Here is a 27771-nt window from a genome sequence, read left to right as displayed (position 1 = left end):
AGGGGCTTTCACCACCGCAACTTTTCCACTGTCTTTCTTCTATTTGCCTCCAGCTGCCCCCAGAGGTTGCTGACAGCCTCTCACTCTGTCTGGAGGTGAAAGCACATCGATGAAGGCAAACAAGACCGCCAGATACCTCTGGCATTCCCACGGGCAAATGTAATTCACAGAGCATGAGAGTATTAACACAGGTGCTTTTGTGAGTAGTCCAACTGCAGACATGTCTACTCAACAGAGTTACTCAGTTGCAAAATTTGACAAATATCTGTTTACACTTGGAAGTCAGTAACAGAGTAGTTAGGAGAAAGGTCTGCGATCATTCCAGAACTCTAGCTGAAGCACTCAGCAGTTTGGATTTAGCAGTGGCGGAGGCAGGGTCTGCCCTGTAGCGGCTCCAGGTCAGGTGGGAATGCTCTAATTGTGCTCACCCAGGCCCTGAGCAGTGCCAGGCATGGCTAAGGAAGGCTTCTCTTTGTCAGTAGCAGTCCCTTGGACTTTGACCCCAGAAAAATCCTGACAAAGCTTAAATTGTACCACTTACAAGGTATAATGCAAGATGCAGCTCCTTGTTTCCCCTAATTTTATTAGCTAGGACAATCACATAGTCTCTTGGTTGATGACCTCTCAGGACTAGCCTGCTTTAGGAAGTTGTACTGGTCTATATGAAGGAAGAGAGATTATACGTCTTCTTCCTGGAAACCATGCATGAATCACAGGAGGAAAAAAAAAAAAAAAAAAAAAAGAGGAAAAAATACTTAAATGCAAACAAGATCCATTTAGAGCAGAACAAATTTTATGTATGCACATTAACATGGCCTGAACAGAAACATTCTTGATCAGCAGCATATAAACACTTGGGCAGAGGGATGCTATGTTGATGAAAATAAATACTGAAATATAGTTCTTGGCTCATTTCTATATGTAGTATATTCCAACTCCCTTTGTTCAGCCACACTATTCAAGGTGCAATTGTGATGGTTTGAGGCTTTTTTCCCCAAAACCCAAGAAAAAGCAAACAAGTTACTGAATCACAGGACTCTTAGAAACTAACAACTGCATACTGGTGAGTTTGTGCTAGCCAAAGCACATAAATCATAACAATTGTTCTTTCCACACCCACTGGATGTTTTCCACATTCTGGGTTTCCTTCTCATTTCCACCCTCCTTCGTATTTCTTTATCCTATTGCTACTATTCTCTTAACTGTTGAGGACTTCATCCAACTTCTTTGAAAAAGCCACCTTCTGTACCTGCTCCCTTTGTTTTGATCTTACTTTAATTGTCAATTCTTCCTACCCTTGTGACCTGCATGTACTTCACTTTTTTTCCTCCCCTTTTTCAGAAAACTCTTGTTTCTGCAATCGCCCTTTCTTTGGAAAAGCTTCCTAGAGTTTATCAGCCATGATATTGCACCAAACCAGTTATTTGTTAGACCACAGAATTTATAGGAGAAACTGAGCTCTGCTTTTTATATGGTTGGATTGTTTGGATATGGTCCTGTTGTTTTGTTGGGGTTTTTTAATTGCAGACTCACAAGGATATAGTAGCCTATTAAATGCTACAAAATGACCTGGAAAGCCTATTAAAATATTCATACTGTCTACTATGTCGTATAAAGCTGTTTATATCACCTTTTTTCTTATAACATCTGAGCATCTTCTAATCAATATTATGGCTGTACTTGTAGCATGCAGCATGGCATACAGCAAGCGAATAGCCCTGTTTTACAGCTAAGAGAGATACAGTTCTATATACATAAAACAGGATGCAGCAGCTGCTAGGAATACAGGGCAGGCTATCTGTCACTCTGGGTTTTTTGGCAATGGATCAGTGACCCTATTTGCCAGGCCTATGTCCCACCGTCAGACAGCCTCTTTTCTGACAGGGCTTCTGAGACACGTGCATCTCCCCGCAGGCTGTGTGATGGACCACTGGAGAGCAGTGTATAGGGAATGCTACCCAGTGAAGCTGACTCAATGATCAGCCTTTATATGGTTTGCCCTGGGAGAAAGGGCTAGAGGAACATGCTGTGTCTGCTCTGTGCCCTATTGTAGCTTTTATGACAGTCATCTCATTTCAACTAAATTTGTTATAGCAGAATGATATCTCAAAAGAGCATTTCCTGCAGATTTCCTGCAGTTACGAAAAGAAAGATGTCATGAGACCTGATTCTGAGAAGGGCTACATCATGGTATCTCCTTATTAGACACCAGGGAATGCACAGAAATGTTATAAATGCCCAGTCATAGGAAGGATTCATATGCTTCTCAGATACTGAAGGAAGAGCAGCAACATAAAACGCTTGTGTGGGAAACTGTAGGATCATGCTCCATAAAGAATGAGGCTTTACTAGTGTCACTACTTAAATAGTTGCATGATTGCAATTAGTGTCTGAGCAAGTAAAGTTTTAAAAAAATTTAATTCAGAATGATTCAAAATTAAAATTGTAGCTTATGAGGTTTACACTGACAAAATAAAAAATTCCATTTAAGATCAAAATAGTCTGTGTCAAGCTGAAAATAAAATTTTGGTTTTAAGACATTTAAGAGAACACATCTAAATTCATAACAAAAGTAGCATTCTGAAATTGTACTTCTTTTGTCTGAAACCATTTGCCTATTTTGACCCTAATTCAGTAGCTATTTTTGTTCTTGAACTCACTTTTTCAGCAAAATCCCACTAGTCTTTATTTTTTGTACAGCTCTATTTCACAGCATTTGAAAAACCTCAGTTCTGAAAAGAACTGTTCTCAGTACATTCACTAGTGCCTTACTGGCCATTTTATCCTATAGACTGAGACAGAAAATATCCATAGAACAACAACTGTGGGGGAAAAAATTGTCGAGTTCAACCTTCACAATTAGCAAACAGGAAAATAGAATGAGATCTTAGGATGAGCTTTTCAGTGTGCATTCTTCATCCAGTGCTACCAGTTTTGCTTCAGATCACACAGAGGCAAACGTTAAAGCCAGTATAATCTCTCATCTTTATCTCCTGCCTTGTTTTTCTTTCCTCTGTTCACAGTAGCAGCCTCCCCAGTGTGGAATAATTCCCTATAAAGATCTGTCTTGCTTTCTGTGTCCTGTGTTGTTTTTCTCTCTTTTCACACCACAAACATCCCTTGAGTGGAATAATGCCCTGTAAAAGCTTAATAGTACATGTGCTACATGTTGTCTATTTGTATTTTAAATGCCTTCCCTAGTGTGGTATAATACCTAGTAAAAATCTGTCCTGCCTTTATGTTCTGCATTGTTTTCTGATACCAGCAAATTCTGCATCTGACAGTGTCAGGTACCTTCTAAATGGCAACGTCATAAAAGCAGGTACTAATACCATGAAAACAAGTGATATTCTGAAATGTTTCTCCTTAATTTCTAGAACAAAATGTGCCAGTAAGAATAGGTGGTACTCTGCATAAACCATCACAAGTACGTACTTGAACTGTAGGACGCAGAGAGGTGTACTAAGAATTTGGGGACAGACATTCAAATCACATAGGTATACAAAGCTCACATCTATTCTCATCCCAGTTTCTGCAAGTAATAATAAGCAATAATTAAACACACAGTTGTGCTTACTCCACCCAGAGTGCAGAGGAGAAAAGAAGAGGGTTTGATCCGGGATGGGTATTTCTATCTGCTATCTTCTACAGCCTGCTGTTCAGGGAACAGAAAAATTAAGTGGTAGGGCTGTAGACAGACAGCTCTCCATAATCCAGAGTAGCAGGAAGCCTGGATACGATAGACGATGCAAAAGCATGAACAAAATAGGTGCTATATTCTGCAGAACATGGTGCTGAGACAGCAGACAAGCTCAGGTCCACCAAAGCTGCTTAGCTCCTGCTCAGCTAGTTCTCATATCCTGTTCATTCCACTTTGCTTTTTCCTGTTCTCTCTATCAGCACTATGCATGCTCATCTTCTTTTTAGCTAAAAACCCTTCATCACCACAAGTGTAAAAAACAAGTCCCAGCAACGCTGGAGTTTGATGATTGTTTTCAGTTACATGTTACTGCTTTATATATTTTCGGTGGCAAAACAGCATTTATTCACCAGTAATTTCCTGCTCTAAACTAATGAGCAATGAGTGTGACAAATACTGCTGTTAGTGATTGTGCATTTTAAGGCAATTTTAGAGTGCATGATCTCTGTGGGAATAGCCAAGTGCATTTTGCTTCTCATATATATATATAACTTCAAGTCTCAGTGATAAAGTCCTATTAAAGATATCCACCCTCTTGACTGGGGTTTTTATCTTTGCTAATGTAATGCACTAGTGGCTCTGATGCAATGTGGATGTCCTTGGACTGATTTAATTGGGCGGAAACCTTTGAAATATGCCACAGGCTAATTCACTTTGAGGGTTAAACCAATGAATCCCTGTAGAAAATAATATATTAGTGGGTAAAAAGATGAATTAATGGCAGTACTCGAATATCACCTCTACGGCAACCAGAACAGCTGAATTAATAACATACCAGGGTTTTATTATGGCTTGAGAATTACAGCTATGATGACACTATGAGTAGCTCAGCCTTCCCCTTTATTGGACCTTTGTAGTCACGGTAATCCTTTGGCCCCTGGAGAATTTGTTCTCTCGTGATGTTCAAGCAAGGTTACTCCATTTACATGATCATCTCCTTCCTTAACCATCTCTCTTTCACGTGCATTTCTCTCCCTCCTCCCTTTCTCTCCTTCCAGTTCACACACAGGTCACACAACAAAGTATCTATGTTATACCTGGACTCATGCAAATCAGTAGCTAGGAATTTGATTGCCCTAACTTCAAATCATAGTTTTCAAGGGAATAAATGAACTCTCATTCTACTCACAAAAAAAGTTTCTTGCAATGAATATATAGGCATAAAAAAATCCTTTCTAAGTAGTACTAAGAAAAAAGGAGGCAAACTCTCCTGTCATGTATGTTAGTAAAAGGCTGGCATGGTTGTCCGTACAGCCAGGTGAAGGATGCCAGATTTACACTGGAGTAACAGTGGGCAGACTGCACTCTGTGTTTCTATTTTTTTAATCTAACGCCACTGTTCAACAAAGAGGCCTCCTTGTGTGCATCTGACACTGGAATATTTATCTTAATGTACTTTTTTCTACAGCAAGAATTTCAGGGGGAAAATCCTTCAGCTACAGCGTTATCTTCAGTTGGCTAAGTGCTTCCTTGATTGATAAAAGTGCCATCTTGTATCACAGAACCAGGGAGACATTTTTACCAATATGTCTAGCTCTTGCAAGAGCAGGATGAGGCTGTTAAATACTTCAGACATCTGCTAATGTTATCTATCACTTTGGTCAAGAACTTCAGATTGTTTACTCTATGAAAATTGGTCCAAATGCTCAAAAAAAAAAAAAATAAACATCAAGTTTCTTAAGATGATTTGTTTAACTTGAGGGACCAAAGGGGTAAAAGGTCACTTATCATACTTTTTAAATCTTTCTTTTGGTCCGTTGGAGAAAACAAGGGCTTTGGGAGGGACTAAGGGGACCCGAGATTCTTGGCTAACTTGGTTTTTGGGGTATTTTTCTAATTAGGAGAGGAAATGCTTAGTGTATTTAGGAATCTGTGTAACTACTTTTGACCAGCTCCAAATCATAAATTGAGCTGGACGGAGCTGTAGGCAGAATCACCATTCAACTTCAAAATCCCTAGAAGAGCCTGACATGAAAAGGAGGAAAAAGACCTGAAAAAGCAGAAGAGGCAATGGTGGAAAGAAACAAAAAGGAGAGGCAAGGAATTCAGTGTGGTAGCTTTACCTTTAAAGCTAAAATTACTTTCTACCTCACTCAAACCCTTTTTACCACACAACGGTCACTTGGCCATATGTCTGGATATTTCTGTTCTATTTCATACACATTTCCTGTAAATGGGGATTGGGCCATTTCAATTGTGACCTGCTCACATAACAATTACTCAGGCAAAAGAGTTATTCAAATCAATGGGAGAGTTTGGCCCATTTAGAGAACGTAGAATAAAATCTATTACTGCTGGCATTTTCCTAAACCTATGTTGTTATGGGTACTGAAAGGAGTCTTTTACTGTGCAGGGTTTCATAGAGGAAAATCTCATCTGTAAAAGACTGCTATGCTAGGAACAGCTCAAAATGACTTGGGCAAAAGCGATGCCTAGAGCTCTCAGGGTAAGACCATGAAGCTTGGTTTGGATCCAGGTGTTTCAGATATATGTGTGCTGTCACTAACTTCTCTACAACTGGATCCCCACTTGCCTTTTGCCTTTACTGAGATTGGTACTTCTTCAGAGAGGAAACAGTGTTTGTCTACACTACAAACAGGTATGAGTTTGAAGCATGCATGGACATACAGGAACTAGCACCTACAGGAGCTAGCACCTACAGGAAAAAAAAGATCTAGTGGTAATAACAGGAGAAAAAAAAGCCATAAAGAAATGCAACAGCTAGAAATTAGTAATTCAGTTAATTCAGACTAGAACTAAAAGGCATATTTTTAAATAGAGTAGCTAATTAAGTCATTAGAAGACATTGCCAGAGGAATGGTTTAGTTTCTCAGTCACTTAGGTCTTTGAACTCTTTACATTTGAATATGTTTCCAGCACATTTCCCCATGTACAAATCTTTTCAGATGCAGTATCACTCAAACTGAAGTGGTAATCTTGATGTCAAAATTGCTAGTTCAAGTGCTCTGACCTACTTCAGCACGATACCAGGTACTCGTTAAAGGAGGACTCTTCTTACTTCCGAAACCAGGAATTTCCTGATTAATTCCTGAGTGAAGTTCCAGAGACCAAGTAGGAAAATATACTATCAAAAAATTTCTGGTCAACTTTGTAGATTGACAGTGCCTCACATTTTGTATAACTATCTGAATTCAGGATGTTTACGCTGAACAACGCCTTAGTAAATCTCATCAGTCTCCCACATCCATACAAGGAAATATCTCATTTAATTTTGCAAATAGATATATGCGAGACTGAAAATCACATTAGAATTGCTATCAATGGGCCCAACAGAGAGAGAGAGAGAAAACAAGAACTGTCACTCATTTGAGATAGGGCAAAAACTTCATCCTTTGCTATTATAAATACTGCCTGTGTCAAAGCAATGAAATTATATACCTTGAGAAGAAATGTGAGTTGTTATGAATCTGCCCCAGGCCAGTACGCTATGAACAGTGCATTGTCAGTGTTGTGAGTGTAGTAGGAGCCGGTAATCTTCAGAGATTACAGGTTAGGGGGGAGGCCTGCCATCTTAAACTAACTAAATGCACGTTGTCTTTAGCTTACAGTTCTTCACAAACACTACCCTACATTCATTTTCAAGCCTTCATAAATTTGACCCTCAAAATCAGGTTTTCTTTGAGGTCTAAAAGTTGAGTTATTGGCACTCCTCAGGGGAACAGGCTACTAAACTTTTGCATCAGAGTAATCGGGAGTGTTTTGCATGCTGTTTTCAGATCAGGTAGTTTGTCTAATGAATGAGATGTGAAATGAGTTCCTAGGGCTCAGGAGAAAGCTGAAGGAGGATTTCTCAGTCTCTCTGAAACTCACAGCATTAACCTTGCATACACTATTGCATGTCAGTGTGTAACAAACACCTAGACAAACCAATCCATCACCAAACCTTCTGCAAAGCATTAGCAGCCAAAAGCAAGAGAAAGGGCAGGATGACTGTTTTTTGAATTCCAAGAATTTTTAAAGAAAATAAAGCTTGACACATGAAGCTTTTGCCAGCATAACAGTGTCTGCTGAGGTTCTAAGTTTTCTATGCTGAGAAAAGCTGCATACAAACACAATGTAAGATATCCCTAGGGCTGTAAATTGTTTCAATCCCAGAATGATACACAAAATAAAGGAGCAAATGCACTTTTTTGATGGTATAAAGAGAGTCCAGACTATGCCTGTTTGCCTGTTCAGGCATGTCAGTATTGCTAAAAAACATCGAAGGCGTTTGAAACTATTTTCAAATACCACAGTCTGAACCTTTGCCACAGCTACATCATTGCAGGAACTGAACGAGGACTCAGACTAAAGAAAAAAAACCTGTGTCTCAGTTGCAAACTGCAAATGCTTTGTCACTTATTTGCATACATAAATATAGAGCAGAGCATATGGGTGCCACCCTAATATAAATGTTGCTTATAAATTATAATAACATAATGATTTCCATATATAATGTCCATATATAAGCACTGAAGAGTTTCTTCCCAAATTCCCAGGCCTGCCCCTACCAGCCAAGCTGGGCTCTTTCCTCCTCATGCAAATACTGTATGAAAAGTGTGTGAGCAGAGCAGGGAGATGCAGTAGAAAGATTCCCCAGGCCAGACTGGAACTTCACTAACATCTGTGACAACCCCTGGTTTTATGCCTGTAAAGCCATCCTCTTTGCTATTTAGCTGAAGATGCACACCATGTAAGAGAAAGCAGGACCTGCTGTTGGTTCTCTCTCTAGAGCTAATACAACTAACAAGGATGAGGACTTCAGAGAATTCATGGACAACTCAAATGAGGGAAGTCATCAGATGTGGGAAAAGACTTATTTTTCTAGTAGAATAGGAAGAAAGCAGGCTTTCAAAAATCAGAATGGCATAAGCTTGTGGAGAAAAAGGAGGGAGCCAAAGCTGTCATTACTGCTGTGTCAGGTATTATGCTTCCCTCTAATTATCAGAGAAATCGTTATCGTCAAGTGCCATCAATCATATTTATGCATTGATATTTCTAGATGAGCGAGATGCCCCTCTTTCTGGACAGTATAAAAATCGGATTATACCTTCACAGTAATATAAATATCTAAGAAGGCATTTCCCAAAGAGCAGATGGATGACTAAAACCTAACAAAATCATTTATTAAAACAAAGCTCCATCAAAAGCATCAGATTCACCCAAGGTTCATATTAGAGATTCTCCTGTGGCTATCACAGTTTTAGGATTTAGGGACTTGCATTCTGATATGGAACTCAAGAAGAAAAAAAAAAAAAAAATCACATCACTTTGTGAGCAACTCTGAAACCAAATCCTTTGAGTACTGCCCATCGTTTGAACTCTCTTACCACATAGTTCTTCAGCAAATAGCCTTTGTTACTGAAGTCACAGTTAAAGTGTTCCTATTTGTCATTTACACTTCATAGATATAAAGATGTATAGATAAAAATCCGTTAGTACTGTATGGCACCCAACCACCATTCACTGGCAGTAATTAAATCCTGCTGTAAAACTGCTACAAATATTTCTCAAAAGCAGGAACAGATGTTTTTTTGCAACCAAGCAATGACGAAAATCTGACAAGACCCATAAACCAAAGACATGGGCACTTCAGAGAAAACTTCCTCTATGATTTTACTACCATGCTGTCTCAATTTGCCAGCAATATAACAGAGATAAAACATGACCATTTTCTGGTATTATTATTCTTGTCTTTAGTAACACAGTAAGTGTCAAGGGAACTGTAGAGTAAAAAAAATAATAATCATAATAATGAGGCACAAAGCTTACAAATTTACTTTTCTGTTTCCAAACCATAATAAGTTAGCACAATCATTTAGACTTAGTTACGATTCACAAATCATATCCTCATGTGGCTTTTATGAACTATGATTGTCTAATTAATATTGGTACTTATAAACATCTCCTGGTTATTCAGTACTACCATTTTTTTTGGTAGGTATTGAAATTCAGTTACAGCACATGAGATGTTCTAAGCAGTGCCCAAACTGTGAGACAGTTAAATCTATTCAAGTTGTAGTGAGCAGGGTATATTTTGCATTTTCCTGGTTTAGGCCTGCTGCAAAGAGAACCTTAGTCTTTCCTTCAAAGCATGTCACTAAGCCACCCTGAAGAATTGCTTTACGATAAAACAAACCTCCCCTCCAGTTCCAGAGTGTGTATATTCACCACGGAGTTGTCATGATAGCTTGTCAGTACTGTGAGATGAAGAGAGCTATTTGATCTGCAGGGACGTAAATTGATAGCAGAGATACCATGTTCAATCAAGAGTCAGGTAGCGACTGGAAAGCAAAATTCTCAATCAAGCTGGCTTTAATCCAGTGAAATGCAGTTTAAACAAAGAGGGAGAAGACAGAGACCAGATTTCCAAGAATGCTCAGCACCCCCAACTGGGATAATATTTTTAAAGAAAAGGCTCAGATCTGAGATAGGCACCTGTAAAAACAAAGGATTCTGCTTGGTGTCAAGAATTTATGAAAACTGGGCCACTTGGACTAAATGTCGTAACAGCAGCTAGAAAATCTGACACATAAATTACCCAGAAAATATAGTGCCTGCATAGGTTCCTTGCTGAAAAGCACGATGACACCAGCTACCACTTATTTAAACTAGTGCATTTCATTATGTCAGGGCAATTGCTACCCTGGTACATATCTTATTAGCACTTATTTATTATCAATGTTAAGGAGGTTAACTGCACTGTTATTTCCTCTGCTACTGGGCTTTATTGCATGTCTGAGGCACAGCATTCTGACTAAGCTCAGGCAGCAAAGGAAATAACAGAGGCCGTGACTTAACAATAAATATCCTCTAAAGGAATATAGCAATCAGGTAGGGAAAAACAAAGCAAATTTCTTCTGATGAATATCGAGAGAAGAAACCTAAAGCACACACTCTGATGAGAGCTAGATGAATAATGCACAAAGGTCATTTATCCAAGAAATTGAATCTTTTTTTCTGTTGCAAAATATCTGTAGGGAGTGTGATCTTCACTTGCTTGGCAAATTCCCAGTATTCTTTGATTTAACATTATGGGTTGATTCCTATCAGTAGCTGTGGAAAGTCATTTCTCATTGTACAAGTAACATTAATTAGTTGCTGCCTGGTCAGAAAAGTTGCCATGCACTACTGCTGATCTATCATTGCATGACCTCAAAACCCCTTCCACTACTGATACTCATAGTCAATTGGAGTATTCACATGCTTAAAAGCTTTCCCATCACACCTTCAAACACTTGCCAATGTGATTACAAGGGATAGTGATATCAATAGGAGTCCATCTCTCAGAAGAAAATCATCCAAAAAAAAAAAAAAGGGTTGCATTAGTAGTAGCATTTTTGTTTTATTCATCCACTTAACAGGAGCTCTGGTACAAGAAAACAGTGTGACACTTAAGTTACCTGCACACAAGTAAAGGTACATTAAATAGACCATGAAAAATTGAAAAAAATAAGGAGAATAGCTACAATGTTAATCAAGCAGTAAACCAACAGCTGAAATTTTCTGTGCATTTCCAAACAGTTAATGGTGAGTGTTACATTTTTAATTCCTTTCTGTATTGATAAAATTAGATTAAATCACATAGATTTTTGCAAAAAATAGTCTTAAACAGATAGGAAAGCACAGACTCATCATTTCACAGAATAAACCACTTGTTTATTACACAAAATGATGCTTGCAGTCTCAAGTAATTTACATGATCATGGTTGGTCTGCACACACAAACAGCAATCCCTTCCCCACTCACTGTAGTCCCTGCAATATGTGAGTCAGGAGTCAGGCCTAGTGTTTCTTAAGGGAGAGAAAAGTCCCAGTTCTAAACAGGAGAAAGATTTGATGCATGATATGAGAAAAACAGCTTGCAGCTTTCTGTGTTTGCTGAGACAGAAGTGAATATGCAACACACAGATCAAGCAAACATACAACACACGGATGGGGAATCAGAGCAGCACCTTAGTTGTTGCATGCGGTTTCTGGCTAAATGGACATTTTCCTTTACAATTATATTGGGAACACTGAAGCCCAAAGCGCATATCAGCCAGCAGTTCATACAATGACTACTTTAGCTGTTGATTTTTACCTAACATAACATTTGGGAATATATTTGTTGGATTTACTGTTACATACTCAGAAAACACTTCACTTCTCTCAGCTTTCGATTCCCTCAAATACATGCGCACGTATACCCATGGATACGTTTTGTATGCATGTCTGTAAAATAGCTCTTCATTTTCAACACTGATCTCATCAAATCCTAGGAGCAATATAAACAGGAGTAAGTTCCCCCATCCTGAGGAGAGGCACCCACTGCTGGGGAAGACCTGGTGCCCCAGTGGAGGCAGACCCAGAGGGGTATCAGGGTTCAGTGCTCGTCCACGGCAACCCATGCACCCACTAAGCAAAAATAACTGAAATAGAGGAAAGAAAGCATCCCCTTTACCTTCAGTTAGTACCCAACCACTTTGCTGAATGCTATTTGCTCCTGTGGTTTGTTTTGCTATAGGGCTGCCACAAGCTTTCCACAAGTGGTGTTAGACTTGTGGCATTAATACAACCTCCCAAACAGCCATTATTGTTTCCAAAAATAAGGAAAAAAAATTACTAGGCTTGGAGAAAAAAAAGGATGCCTTGAGCAAATGAAATCACCACTTACCTTTCCTTTGTGTTTCACACAGCATGGACAGACCTTTCCAAAAGGGCGGGCAGTGGGTTTTGGTGGGAAGCACCCTCCTGCCCCCCAACAGCTTTGTCACAAAAGCACTCACTGTGCTTGTTAACACCAAACCAAAGACATTCACCCACCAGTAGTTAAAATACAGCTCACAAAAGAACATGGTGCTGCAGGAGGCACTGCGTCCCCTCACCACTGGGCTGGGCCCGCAGTGTGTTGCTGCGCCTCAGGCATGGGCCAGCAGCCATGGCCAGCCTGGGCAGCCCTGCCAAGGGCACCCACCATCACCTTTCTGACTGGAAACTTTCCACCTTCAGCTTTGTTTATTTGGGGTAGAAAAAGTTTCTCTCCGTTCCACCAAATTCTCCTGCTTTTTCCTGTCAAATCAGTCTTCCCGTCACTGCCTGTCATGGCGCAGCCAGTGTTGCCCTGGCAGGGTGAGGCTGCTGTGGGGCCGCTGGGCTTGAGGGCAGCAGCTGCCAGGCTCAGCGGAGTTCCTGGGCACTGCGGCAGGGTCCCCAGCTTGGCTCCCCAGGATGGGACACCCTGCACAGGCCAACGCCACCGCCCCAACCCTGTGGAAACTTTCCTGAATCTGCGGCTCACTTCTACTCAAAGGATTGGGTTAAAGGAGGGAGCGGACAGGAGCTGCAGCTGTGGGGGTTGCGGAGGGAGGAAGGGTTGCCAGGGCTCAGTCCTCTATGCCCGCTTCCCAGGGGCTTCCAGGCAGCGTTGGTGGGGACAGCTACGGCTGCACACATTTGCTCATTTACTCCCAAGCAGGTTTCTGTCACTTTTCCTCTCATTGTTCCTTCCCTTGTAAAAGCCTCTGCTCCACTTTGCTCTCTTTCCTTGGCACACCTCTTAAAAGAGTACTGTGTTTGTACCTTCTGCTCTTCTCCCCTCCAGATGCCTCTTTTCTTTGCCCTTTTCCATTTGGCATCTGCATGCTGGCTGACTCAATGTTTCACCGACAGCCAGGTTACCACCTGCATTGCAGACATTGCTACTGCTTTTGCTCTTTCATCTGCATAAGTCAGAGGTGGTAGAAACAAAATATATTGCACAGATCATTTAAACAATCCCTCCGGGAAAGATTAAGATTGCTGTCTATTGCAGGTTTATTGGTTCTTTAATTAATACCTATAGGATCAATTTTAAAGAATCCCCCACAACCTCACTTGGGATGTTATTTGAAAGGCTAAAGGCAGTCCAGAATATTTTTCCCTAATATTTAAATTAGTTTTTTCTTTTTATGTTCATTCTACTGCTCCTAATTATATCATGGCTTCTATGGTGTGACTGAATCCTTCCTTTTCGTCAATATACATCAATTACCTTATTTTGCTCCTTAGCTGGTATCCTGCTAAGCATGTAATATTTACCAGAATGTCTTATGTTTACCTCTATACAGCAGTCCTTCCAGTTCACTTTATTTCTCTGTTATCAGTCTTTTTCAGGTCACTGATAACTTTACAAGATATCCCAAACACAAGTACATGAGGATGAATGCGAAGATATCAAGGTCCCAAGATACCACTATGAAAGACTGAGGGCAGCTACTCTGGGGAAAGATAGATGGCATTAAAAACCCAAGGAGTTAAAGCAAGATCCAATCTATAGTTTATTTGCTCCAGGACACATTCCACTGAATACAGACCCAAACTGTGTTAGCCTTTCTTTCTGTTATAACATATTGTAGATCAAAGTTAATTTTATGAAAACAATCAATCGCAAGTCTTTTTACTACATCATTTCTTGCTATATCCCTCCCAGGTTGGAGCATGCTGTAGATAGGTTTTGTTCTCATATATATTAGTTTGCATTTTTCCACAATATATTTCATTTTATTTTCAGCTCTGGAGTCTTATCTACCAGTGGAATTAATAATTTTCACTACATAAATCAGATTTTTTTTCCATAGGCAAAAGTGGAGTGGGGTGGATAATGCAAAAACAGGAAAAGAAGATCTCGTAAGAAAAGAAAAAGAAATCTCGTAAGAACATTCGTTCAGATTTAAACACAAATTGCTCCAGTTATATTGGCATCCATGATACCTTTGTTTTCTACAAATACGATTGAATTTGAGTTTTATACGATTTTCTCTTAATGCTTAGGAAAGCAAATCTTAATTTCTATAACATGATCATTCACAAAGGGATCTGATTAGAAGGCTTATGTTCATCTAGTTAAGAAGTAAAAATAATAACCATACACTTTGTGGCAATCTGTGCTGTAGACCCATGCAGAACAGCATGGAAGTCAATTCCCTTCACTGCAGGACTGATATACAAAGTGAACAAACAGCCTGATAGGACTGCTGAGCATGGAAATAGTTAACTGAAGTGCAAACAAAATTCATTAAACGTTAAATCATTTTAAAATATGAATGAGCTTTAAAAATAATCAGAGACTATATCCAAACACTGTGAAAGAAAAAAAAAAAAAGACGTTGGAAAGATACTATTCCTGGAGATTTCAAAATTTTCTTCTGTGGGACGTTAAGTTGGGCTACACAGTGTTAGACAACAATCATATGAGAAAACTTGTGAGTTATGAAAGGATAAGACTGGGGAATAATAATCTGATCTACTTCATTTGTATGAGAAACGCAAGGAGAAATAGATGGGAGGAAAGTCCTTCTGGAAGTCTGGACAAGCAGTCCCACAGGGAGATTTCTAACCAAAGGAGATGCCCAGTCAAGCCCCATCATGCCAAGGAGCACAAAGATGTTCAGCAGTTTGATCTCACTGACATTGCAGGGATGCTGCAGTTTCCTCCCTTTGACCTTGCTTCCTGCCTGGAACATAAGAGCAGGGGTGAACCCTGCTCTGGATTAAAGCAGCTCAAATTTATGTCTAGATGCAGGGCCCAGATTTCCAAATGTCTTCTCTTCAGGATGCCTGTGTACCGCTTACCTCAACAAGCTGGTGGACTTCATAGCTTGCTTTCTGGGGACAGCTGCTCTGCAGCAGTTGAAATCCTGTTTTAAAGTAACAACTCTTTCTGGAATAATGCAATAGAAAAACAAATCTGGAATCAAATTGTTCTGTCAGATTCAAGGCTTTCCTTCCAACAGAAGCAGCCCAGCTGCATCCTGAGTCCCAGCGTATGGATAGTGCGATCACGTTGCCATTGTTCTCCTTCCCTGTTAAAAATGGACACTGGATACAGAAAACGTATCTCTCAAGCCATTATGGATACTATATGCTGTAATAGAATACTATTCCTGTAACATCTCAAAGGGGACATGAGATATCCCTTTCTTGCCATTCTTAGGTGACCTTTGTTAAATAATGTATGGGCAAATGGGTGGATTGCCATACAAGGAGGAAAAATATCTTTTTCTATGACTTCTAGTGTTACGTCAGTGAAACACTGGAAGATCTTATTTATTTGGGTGCTTTTTGAAAGTGCCTGAACACACCCCACCCGGGTTGAGAAAAGAATGAACCAGTGTCCTCTGGAAAAGAAGTTCCTGAACTAGGGTAATACCGGCTTTAATGGAGTTGTGCCTACGTTCAACATGTGTCCTGCAATTTTGTGTCTTGCCAGCCTAGCGGGAGTGCTTTGCATTGCCATACAGGTGATTCCAGGTTTTATTTTCATTTCCACTTCCCCATGTCAGATGAAGGTGCCAAATCTGCTTAAAGATAGTAATCAAAACCACATTCTCACTCCCAACCACATTCTCAGCTCATTCAGCCTTCAAAGACCAGCGTACCCCACTATGAGGTCAAATTGGCAGGCGCTCTAGGAAAAGGCCTGGCAGGATGAGAAACACCCTGCTCATAACAATCCAGAATCTGCCAGTTACTATAGCAAAAAGAAAAGCCCAGGAAAACTGAGGCAGCTCTCAACTCATTTTGGTACCTGCTTTGCTCTGTGCAATACAGAGCTGAGGAAATCCCTGCTTGGAAGCCCAATTGATAGCACATAGATTAATCACATGGGTGTGAAAGAAAATATCTTTAGCCGTGCTGTGCATTTCCCAGTGCAGACTTCATTCACTCTAATGCTGACAATCCGTTGATTTTTTTAAATTTTTAATTATGAACCAAATTCCCTTTTGTTATCAGTTATAAATATAACAAATAGTCTGCTGTTTAACTTCAAATTCCGTATCGCTCATGCAAGTTGTAAGTTCAGCCAGCTTAGTATCTCTGAAATAAAATATTTGCTGGCAGGAAAATGAAAGGTTATATTAAATAAATACATAGTGATATGACTTGCTAGTGAAAATTCCAGCCAGATGACTAGTGTTAATCTTCTAATACCATTAAACAAATCCACAGTCATAAAGAGTTTCTCAGCCCATTTCAAACAGTAAGAATTCAGGAGGAAAGATATCCTTGTGGTTAAGGAACAGGTTTGTCATTCTAAAGATCTGATTTCTGTTCCTGGCTTTGTCACATACAGTCTGGGTGACCTTTAATAAAAAAACTACCTCTTGGTGTGCCTCAATTCCTACTCTGTAAACTGGGGATAATGAAACATTCCCTTTTTTATAAATAGACAAGAGTATTTTTAGTAGAGAAACTGTAACTGATGTGTTTAAATAACACAAGGGGACCCTCAATGAAAGACTGAGATCTGACATCTTAATAGAACTAACCTATAAAAATAATAAGAAAGTTATCACTGTTTTCATCTGGGGAAGTTAGTAAACTGCTAAATGACTTTTCTTTTATTTGATGCATTCCCAGATGTCAGTGTCTGAGGCAGACTGATCCATTCTGCAGCTGCAGTGCTCACTGCTGCCCTGCTCTGAGAATCAGCCTTCCTCCTCCTCCTCCTTTCCCTGCCCTCCCCTCAGGTCCTTTACCTCTGTCTCCTTCTTATGTCTCCTTTGCTCTATTTTCAAGACTGTCAAGGCTACAAGAGGTTCTCATTTGAGAACCTCTGACACACTCAGAAGTCATAAAAAGAGGATGTCTGCCTTCTGCAGAGAAGCAGATAATCTTTCATTTTTCTTAGGACAGCAGTTTTATAAGAACTCGCTTTAACTCACCTTGTCAGCTACTGGGATCAACAAATCTGTGAGAAGAAAATGCTGTTACCAAAAATATATTTGAAAATCTGACTGGCCTCCTTTTTTTTTTTTTTTTTATTGGAGGAGGAACAGAAAAACTAGCCAAACCCTTTGCTTACTCGACAGACGTGCCATAGGAAAGAAAAAAAGTCTCCAAAAATGAAGCGCTGTTGAAAGGCGGTACAACACTCACAACTACAGCGAGTGGCAATAGGCAGCATGCAGGAAAACAAGCTTGTCTTGAATTCATGAAGCGACAAACTGGTTTTTTATAATAATTATGAATCATCATAAACTTCAAACTTCTAACTCATTATATATTATTAACTGCTAATTCAGCTCTTCTCTTTCTTGTCTTTTGTCTCTTGGGAGGAATGGGAAGGCGTTTCAGAGCTTCCTTGGAACCTATGCCTTATGGTTGATTACTTCAGTGCTATCCCCAGAAGCATCTAGTTACCATCTCAAACGGGGTTATTACTCTAATTTAGAACAGTATGAACAATTCTGTTAACCCATCTATGCTGCAAAAAAATGTGTCTAGATAGTAACTGCACACACTGATAAGGAAGTTTTTATAGCAGAAATATGCTTTCATATCTATTATTCTATTCTGAGCTTTTGAGGGTGGGGTAAAACTGTGGCTTTGTTATAGTCTTGAAATAGGAAATAAAATATTTACTAAACAAAGGCAAGCCTTCCTGGGAATACACATTGTTAGTCATCAAACCTCACCCTTGCTCCAGAGAATCAATGTCACAGAGCAGTTGAAGTTCTGTTTCAGTGAGAGCAAGGCATTATCAGGTTCACAAGGCCTCCTATAGCCTCAGCAATGTCAACAATCTGTAGCATCCTCTAAGTAAGTAAAATGTACAAACACAATAAAAGCTATCATTTTTACTGATAGTGAATGCATTTTCTTTAGAGAAAAACTACTTATAAGCTGAAGGTAAAGTCTGTAATTTTTGCATTTTAAAAAGCTCATCACAACAGTTATGCTCACAAAAGACCATATCCTGCCAGTGAAATCAAGCAAGACTATTTTCCAGTAATTTCAGTGAAGGGAAAGCAAGACCCAAGACCCAGATCTTACATTAGTTTAAGCATCTAACCCCAAAAATGTTGAAATTCAAGTGAGGTTCCTAAAAACCACAGAGGCACCCAACCTGAAATGTTCATAGATCTAAAAAGACATGTTTCTGATGAGAGAAACCATCTAGGTTCTTTCACTACCCATATTGCTTGGTAATGCTTTGATAACCTTAATTGTTCTTGATGCAGACCTGGTTAGAGATCTCTTAAAGGAGCTGGAAAGAGCCTATGGACTTGATTTCTTTGGATCTTGAGTAAAAGCATATAGCCTTTGCAAACAGCCTATTTAGAAAAAGTTACTAAGTTTAATTACAAGTTCTTATCCTGTCTTTTTAAAAAGATCAGCAACATAAAGTACTCAAGCCTCCAACCAAAAAATAAAATCAAAAGCCCCACAAAACCTCTTTAGTTCCCAAAGGCTATTTTGCAAAGTAAGACATGAAAATGCAGAGAATTATTTGGAGTAAGGAATATAAACTTTTAAATTGCAACTAGGGCAATATTGTTTGGGCCAATGGCATGAGCATGGCCATCTATCTACAGATCAAGGAATGAAAAGCTATTTTACAGGCTACTGGACAGGTAATTTCTGTTACATCAACTCAAAGATCAACCTTTATCTTTCTTATGGTATTCATTATTCTGTTCAGATAGTTCATAATACAGTCCAAACAGCAAAAAGATTAGCTGTAAGAAAGCATTACTTGTTTAAAAATGTTAGAACAATTACTTCTTCATTTCAAAATCTGTATGTATTTATCTGAATCTAATATATACCTGAGACAAAGTAGCTCAAATAGTATGCAACAAAATGCTATGCTTCTATTAAAGCTAGGTGAAAACAGAGAGGAAATGAAGCTAGCTTATCTCATTATCAGTGTGTGCTTCAACTGTATCGGGTCACAGCCTTGCCCACCTGTACCAACACTTCTGTAATTGATTCCTACAAGTCCTCATATGCTATGGCTTCCAGTTCCATTTAAATGCAGATGTAGACTAATGGAAGGGCTGCGCATTTTTGAACAGAAACTCGGGGAACATATTACTTGCCTATTCAGTGATCTGAATGCTTTTATTCTTTTCCTTAACAGCCTTTATTTTGTTGTGTGTACTTTTTTTTTAATTTAAACAACATGGGGTTTTTTCCACGCTCTGTTAAAAGAGGAAGGGGGAAAAGAGCTAATTATATCTGAAGTGTAACCATGGCCCTATTAAATAGGTAGCAGTTATGGGCTATTGATCGCAGTTCACAGGAAAAGCTTGTCATGTAGTGTCAAGAGGTTAATGTAATTACAAGAGCGGGCAGCAGGATCAGCTGTGTCCTCGAATAGGCGAATAACTAAAAGCTGCTTTAGAGACACATAATGTTGTCAAAGCATAAATAATTCATCCCAGCATTCGAGAAGAAATTACTGCTCCGTTCCAGAGTATTATTCAGCCATTAAAATCCTGCCCTTGTAAAGTCTTTTGATGTAGTCATATTTTCAGTTCTAAGAGCAGTTTTGGAGCATTCAGCTTTTATTAAGCCTTATATTGTGCAGTTTTCAAAGTATTAAAAAGGATATGAAATAGACTTACAATTTGTTTAATAACTGCATTGCGATTCAGATAAGAGGGAGAGCGCTGTGTGGATTTATGGAGTGCCTGTGCAGCGTAAAGAGGAAGCTGTGGCATGATGCGATGGAATTTTTAACTCCCCTAAGGTGGCCAGAATGAAATGGGCTTCAGCTATTTACTAGCATTGATAGCTGCAGCAGTCTTCACAGCATTTGGTGACCCATTCTCAAGAGCCAGTTAAGTAGAAGAGCCATGAGAAGTATTGGTGTGCCCAGCTGTTCTCCTGTTACAGCCTCTCGACTCCAGCTCTTTACTTATCCCTGCTAAGGTCTGTGGCAATTTAATATTGAATGGCTTGCACTCTGCATTTGTAGCCTGAACTGCGTCTGACTGTTGGTTGCAATGTCTACAGTTGCCCACATTTACTGTCAGGGGCTATAGTGCTAATTTATGTTAAATTACAAGAAAAAGACCCTAAGTAATTGCTTCTCTACCAGACTGCGGCTAGCCCCATGCAGATGGCTAGTTTGGTGGAATGACAGAAAAGAGAGAGAAAAGACAGGGTGTTACAAGGAATTACTCTCTCCTCAACCCTCTCATCCCCATACCAAGTTAATCTGATGCTCAGACACTTGTTACACAGCCAAAGCCCCTAGACTGCCCTCCGCTAACAACTCCTAAATTAAATTCCCAGTTGAAATTTGCAAATAAAAGAGAGCTTTGGGGTCTCAGGCCATCTATTCACAAACTTAGGGTTGCTGTGAATGTGACCGCACATGTAAAGGAAAAAAATGTGGAATCTGAATATATAATTTTTGTGTCTCTTATTTTTTTATTTTAATATTCAAACAGAAAAAAACTAATTGCTTGTTTGAGAACAGACTAAGCAGTTAAGAGATTTAAGGAGAAGCGATGTGGCTTGACAGAGAAAACAGGCTTTCATTTCAAGCTGACCAAAAGGAAAGTCATCCTCCATGCACACCCCCAACCAATCTTTCCCCACCATAATTATTCATCTTATTCTCCTGCTAGCGCCTAGTCCCAGTCCTTGCCCTGCCCACAAATGTGGCTAGAGCTGGAAAGCTACAGCTGACAGACATGAGCCTTACCCTCCCCTCTGCTAACAGCACTTCTGCAAGAACATTGCCAATGTTATGAAGTCTATAGCGAGCTTTCAGATAATGATGGCTGTGGACCACTGTTCATGTCTCATAAAATAAAGCAGCAGCCTGTATTTGGTATACAATTACAGAAACAAATCATAGAATTAAATAATACAGCTCTCAGATACTACAGTGATTGGCAGCAATCTGATGAAGAAAGGAATAAAAATTTAGTTACAAAGTCAGTACAGGAAAAAAAGGAAAATAAAACAGAAACTAAAAGTGAAGCTTAGAAGACCACAATGGCATGAAGTACAAGCTTAGAAACAATTCCAGGGAAATCTTCACCAGCAGAGGGAAAAATACAGAGAAAACATGAAGAAAGCAAAAAATACAGATTCTCCATTATCTTTTGCCTTGTGAAAGCCCTTAAAACACCACTATTCTGGCATAGCAGTTACTCTTCTGGCTTGTTTTCAAGAAATAAAAAACAAGTGAAGATCTGCCAAAAAATGCTATTCTAGTTTTAAATCAGTTTTTGAACAAGACATCCCCAAAAGTTAGACATTTTGACAACAGCACCTAAAGAGACCACATTTCTATGACAAAGAAGAGTTAGTTTTTATCCAGTCATTTCTTTTCAAGAACAAAAAAATAAACAAGTTCTCAGGAAGAAAAGACTCAGAACAAGCAAGTTGGTCCTCACCATGAATATCCTCATCTTTGAGCCATGTATATACTGCTTTTCCATGTCTACTTCCCATGCACAAGTGTGTAGATGTTTGCTGTGTTGTGAGGGGAGTTTGTCTTGGCTTTGTGTATATCTGTATGGTGTTGACAGTGGGATATTGATGTTTCTTGCACTATTTCATTCAGAGCCTGAGAAACAGAGCCAAGTTTATTCCTAAGGGAAGTTGAATTTAGTATCTTAAATTCACTGTACATGAGTAACATAATTAGGATGTCAATATTCTGTATCCACAGGTTACAACTCCACATAGTTAAATAGAAGAGGAGGAATGTTTGAAACTGCAAAACCAAGCCCGAATAGCAAATTAAATGCAGCTTTCTCACAGTTCAAAAGTTACAAACCATGGAAAAAACATAAAAGATGCAAAAATACGAGCTTTATGCTGGTTTCCTGTCCCTTAGGGTTTGCGTGGCCTGGTGCAGCCCTGAAATCACATCAGTGTGCATAGGGACAGCTAAAGGCCAATCCCACATCGACTCCATCAGGTAGAGATTTAGTCCAGCCGAGGACTGTACTTTTTGTCACTCCTGTCATTAATTCTCATCACCCCCAATCAGCTGGCCTGGTCCACACCTTACAGTAGTGTTTATCTTCCTTGAACTTACCCTGTGATAAGCAAGAATCAACACTTGCTTCCTATGCATGCCATGCAGTGAAAATGAGATCTATGCACGTGCTCGGTTAACAGCAGCTCGGTTGTCTACCATGACTATGTGAAAACACATTATTCATTGCCGTAGGTTGGACATAAACCCAAACTCTTCTTAGGAAACAAGACAAAACCTAAAGTTTTCACCTGGCTTGGATTTGAAAATTTGGTAGTTCAGGAGTTTTTAATAACATCTGCAAAAAAACATAAACTACTAAAATTAGACAAAGGCTTGTCAGAAGGTTTTTGACAATTTTTCCAGAAAGCTAGTTCCACATTTCTAGTTCGTAAAGCAGTCTGAACCCCATCCCTCCCGCAGGGGAGCACTGGCTGAGCTGAGTTCTTTTACTGTTAAGAGATTCACTAGGTGACAGAATAAAATAACACACAGGTTCAAATCTTTCTTCTTTTGAAGACAATGATAAAACTCCCAGTGGGGCTGGGATTTAACTTGAGGATTACAGCTGCTGTGAATCAATCCTCTACCAACGTTAGAGGAGTTAGGCCAATTAACACCAGCCAAGGGCACAGCCCTTTCATTTTACCCAGAAAGCAATAATATCCATTATTGTTTTTCCCAGCCAGCACTCTGTCATTCTTCTTCACCACAATTCCCCCTCCACCTCCCGCCTTTTATTGTTTTCCAGTTCTGACACTTGACTTGCAGAGCCTTCCGAACTCTTAAAAGTGTTTTCTCTCTAAAAAGTAATAGAAAGAAAAGTGTTTGGATTTTTGCTTTGTCAGGAATCTGCTTTACTCGCATCCAATTAAAACAAAGATAAAAAAGTAATCTCCTCATCTTCAGCAAGGAAGGACCTGGGGCTTTTAAAATATACAAATCAAGTAAAATTACAGCACAGACTGCCAGCCCCAAATCAGATGTGGAGGGATGTATGCAAGGCATTACAAACATCCGTTCCACATCTCAAGCCACATCCACGGACGTCTCACATCCATTGTTCATGTTCTGAACTTTTTAACATACAACAAAATTCACATTCTTAAATTATTTTTTGCTTCAATATTTAGTATAGTTATGCAGTTTTGATTCATCAAAACAAAGTGAACATTGTTAATTTGTGACTTTACTTTTCATTATGACAACTCTAAAAATGAGTAAATTCTCCTCTTGAAAAAACTTTGTAACATGCTTTTTTCCACATTTTAGTGTTACAAGTTTCTCCTCTGCTCCTTTTCCCCTCCTCTTTCTTAGCTTCCCTTTTGTTTCTCAGCCTGTCTGCAGCTCTGCCCCAGCTGCCTCGTCCTGCTTTCAGACAAACTTTTCACAGCCTGGAGCCCAGACTGAAGCAAAGACAACCTCCTAACTCATCAGGGCTGCGCAGATTTATACCTGCTTACAATGTTTGGTCTGAACTAAAGTGCTGTAAGACAAACTGCACTTGCTGTGTGCTATTTCATGCCAGGAAAACCCCAGCTGACTTCTTAAGCCATCTTTATGGCTGCTTCGCACTTCTAGAAGTCTGGGCCTTAGAATATGAACAGGGTTTTTCAGTTTTGTGTGTTTTTCTTTTAAATTACGGTTTGTCACTAAGAAAGTTTGATTGATTCAGGCAACATAAAAAAAATCCCATGCAACTCAGTTGCCCAGTCACACACTGAATTTCAAATAGCAATGAATCAAAGAAGACAGTTCGTGAGCTAAATGCTTGGCTGTGCTCTTCAGCAAACCCATTAAAACAATCCGGTTTGCTTTACAAAATGATATATAAACAAAAAGACCAACACCATCTATATCAAATATCATCTACAAACGAGCACACAGCTGAAATGCAGCTGCTTTAACTGGGTTGCACTTGAACCAAAGCCCCAGAATGCAACACTGAGGCCGAAAAGAAAAAGCTGTAAAATGAAACAAATGAAAAAGCTGTAGCTCCAACCCCACCAGTTCGATACTGCCCTAGGTAAATATTCAACTGCAAGTCACCTCATCTACGGCAATAAACGCTACTTCACGCAGGTACATATGGAAGAGGCATGGGTTTTTTTGCTCAGACTCAGACTTTACAAGGAACACACTTTGTTCAGATATAAGACCTCCAGTTGCTCAATTTAAGATTCTGTATGCTGTTCCTGCTGATAATGAGATATTAAAGATTATGAGATAAACCAACATGTCATTACGATTCAAAAAGGTAAGCTTCTAAGTCCATGGAAATCCCTTTTTAATACAAGCAGAAAGGGCTTATCATTAGTATAAGTTTGTTCGACAGTCAGTAAAAATTAGAACCAATAAGGAAAATAGTAGATGAACAGAAGATTTATAGTTCAGCAACAAAATAAGGCCTAGTGTTACAAAAATAATATGGTGACTTATCCTGTGCTAGGAAGCTTTTTGGGTTACATGAACAGTTGGGATTGCTTGGGTAGTCCTGTGCCTCTTGACAATACCACATACAGCTTCTCAGTCACCCACAAGAGGCAAATTCATCCTCAGAACACGAAGCACATGTATAGAAATGTGCACGATGTTTAACAATTGGGGTTTTTGTGAACAAAGGGAGGAAGCGCTCCAGTACCTGACAGCACATTGTCTTCATTTCCTCAATAATTTAAGTAGAGCTGCTTTTCATTTATTCCTGAAATATGTTTGCATCTGCATTAGATACTTCAGGGATGCTCTCTGGATGTGTGTCATTATGACAAGCACAAGCCTCTCCAGTCCTGTAATGAGAGCCAAGCTGCCAGGAAAGCACAGTGTGTTCAGGACTTGGGAAAATGGAAAATCCTCACCAGTGACAATTTAAGAGTGGGGGATGAGGGAGGTTTAATGGTGAAAAAGAAAAAATCCTGACATGAACGGGAGCTGGAGAATAGGAAATAATAATAATTTGGGATGAGCATAGGAAGGAAGCAATCAAAAAAACAATAAATCAGAACTTTATCAGACAAACTTTGACTTGAGGTTGTCTACATCAAGAATGAGTGCAGTGAGGGACAGAAGACCCAAGCACAGGTGAAGAAAACCAGTACTGGCACTGCTGATAACAGTGTGTGGAGTAAATACCAGCTAACGTAATTTTTCAAATGAAAACATGCAGGTTTATTGAGAGAGAAGAACAATTTCAGGTAAAACCTGCCAAGCGTACCTAGTGATTCTTGTGACAGTCTAGACTAGGCCCTTGCTTTATTTACTGCTCTATCTGGTTTCTTTGGTTAGTGCAATACGTATCTGATCTCAGGCTCAGAACCGGCCATATGCACTTCTGGAACACAAAACGATTCTGTTCGGCTTTTCTTCCTCCACTGTGAATAACAAAAGTTTATTTCAGTTGGCTCAGTGTTTGAAAACAATCAACTTTGGGAGGAGGGAATGGAGACCACATCATTTTTCAACAAACTGCAAAACTGTAACCTAAAAAGCTATATGTCCCTGCTTTCAGTTAAAATACATACACACACATAAACTTAACATGATTTTGCAGGTGTTTCTGATTTAAGCCACAGTTGTTTGTTGTTTGCTGCTTTCCCCCACCCCTTTAGTAAGCAAATGACAAGCTAAAGGCTTGATATGATACAAAACATACCTACCACAAAAGCACCAGCCAAGGCATCCGATCTGTTGCTCCTCAGAAATACCATCCCTCAGGATGCCCCAAGACACACAGGGCTCAGGTCCACCCCTGCCTGAGCCTAGAAGCACACGGTGGTCGGGAAGGGCTTGTGTCACTTCCACAATTAATTCACATCGAGACAGCATTTGCATCTCCTGATACTGTAACAACTCCCAGTTCTGCTAGCCAGTCCAAAGAGTTAAAAATTACTTTGCATCTGCAGGGAACTGGCTCCTTCTGAGTTCCTTCTCCCCTTCCAACCAGCTGCTGGCTAGCATGGGAGCACTGTAATTGTGGCTTGCAATTAAAAGAGATGTCCAGCAGCTGGGATACACCTTGGATAATTTGCACAGCTGGTAAAGGCTAGATAAACATTAACCACAGGTGGTTTTATACACCTTGCAAAGGCTATGCTGAGGACAACCACTTGCATTTACCTCAGATGGAAGCAAAAATAATATAGCTGAAGTCAGGGTAGCAAAAAGATGAAATGTCAGCAGTGTATTTGTCTTTTCTCCTTAACCAGACTACACCTATGCACAGGTAAAAAGCAGCCCCAGGGAAAGAATTTTACCAACCAAATCTCTATCATTTTAATATTTTGTCAGTCCCACTCAAACTCTTCAAGTCAAGCTCAGGGACAGATTAGTGTGATTTCTTTTATAAGAATTACGTTTATTTTTTTTTATTAAAATGTTCCCATGATATTTCTCATTGTTATTGGAGAAAAGAGGCTGAACCAGGAAGAAGCCTGTGCTTTATGGGGAAGGTGATTGCTCCCAGGGACTCTGATCACTTGTGGCAAAAATTCACACAGGTTCAGAAGCGTTTTTTTAAAATGTTCTCCATCAATCCCATGAGAGCCCTGGTCCCAACCCATCACCAGACACGTCTGAAAGCTGAGAGTGATGAGTGAGTCCTGGTGAATGAGGGCCTGTACCTTTGTCTGGATCTGAGTCACCTTCTGACAGGTTGCTCTGTGTCATACCAAAAACATCCCTGTGTACTATGCACATTTGTTGTCAGCTGGAGTTGTCTTATTGTGTTGAAAATAAACAATAACGACATTAATGATTTGCCCTAGAACACACACTGGTAGCAGCATTGCTGTGGTAATTGTACTTCAGCACTTGACAGGTTCATTTTCAGACGTGAAAGTAAAAGTAGTTGCCAGTAAAGTAAAAATACCAGTAAAAATCTGACACTGGTATTACAAAACCTATCTGAATTGTCTCCTAAGGGTGGTCCTGGGACAGGTAAGCCCATGCACACAGTGAGTTTATGGTCATGTCCTCCAAAGCAAGCTCTTTCACACCAGCACGCTTGGCATGCTAGTGCAATGTCAACCATGACTGCAGTGCTACCTCCAGCAGTTCAGCCAGACAGACCCAGGTGGCCTGGAGGTGAGAGCAGAGGTGCGGTGCTCAGCGCTGCACCATGACAGTCAGCCAGAACAACACTCTTTTCATGCACGTGTGTGTATACAAACCAATTTCATATACACATAGATAGAGATAGATTTTATACTACCTTGCTGGGACAAAAGGAGCCTCTTTTTGAAAACTCCATTGCCAGATGCTACCAGGCAATATTACAGGAACTTTTTACTCAGAAAAACTCCTCAAACTCTTTTCAAAGGATACAT

The sequence above is a fragment of the Strix uralensis genome, chromosome 9, assembly GCF_047716275.1.
Source record: "Strix uralensis isolate ZFMK-TIS-50842 chromosome 9, bStrUra1, whole genome shotgun sequence".
Lineage (NCBI taxonomy): Eukaryota > Metazoa > Chordata > Aves > Strigiformes > Strigidae > Strix > Strix uralensis.
This window is presented reverse-complemented; position numbering follows the sequence as displayed.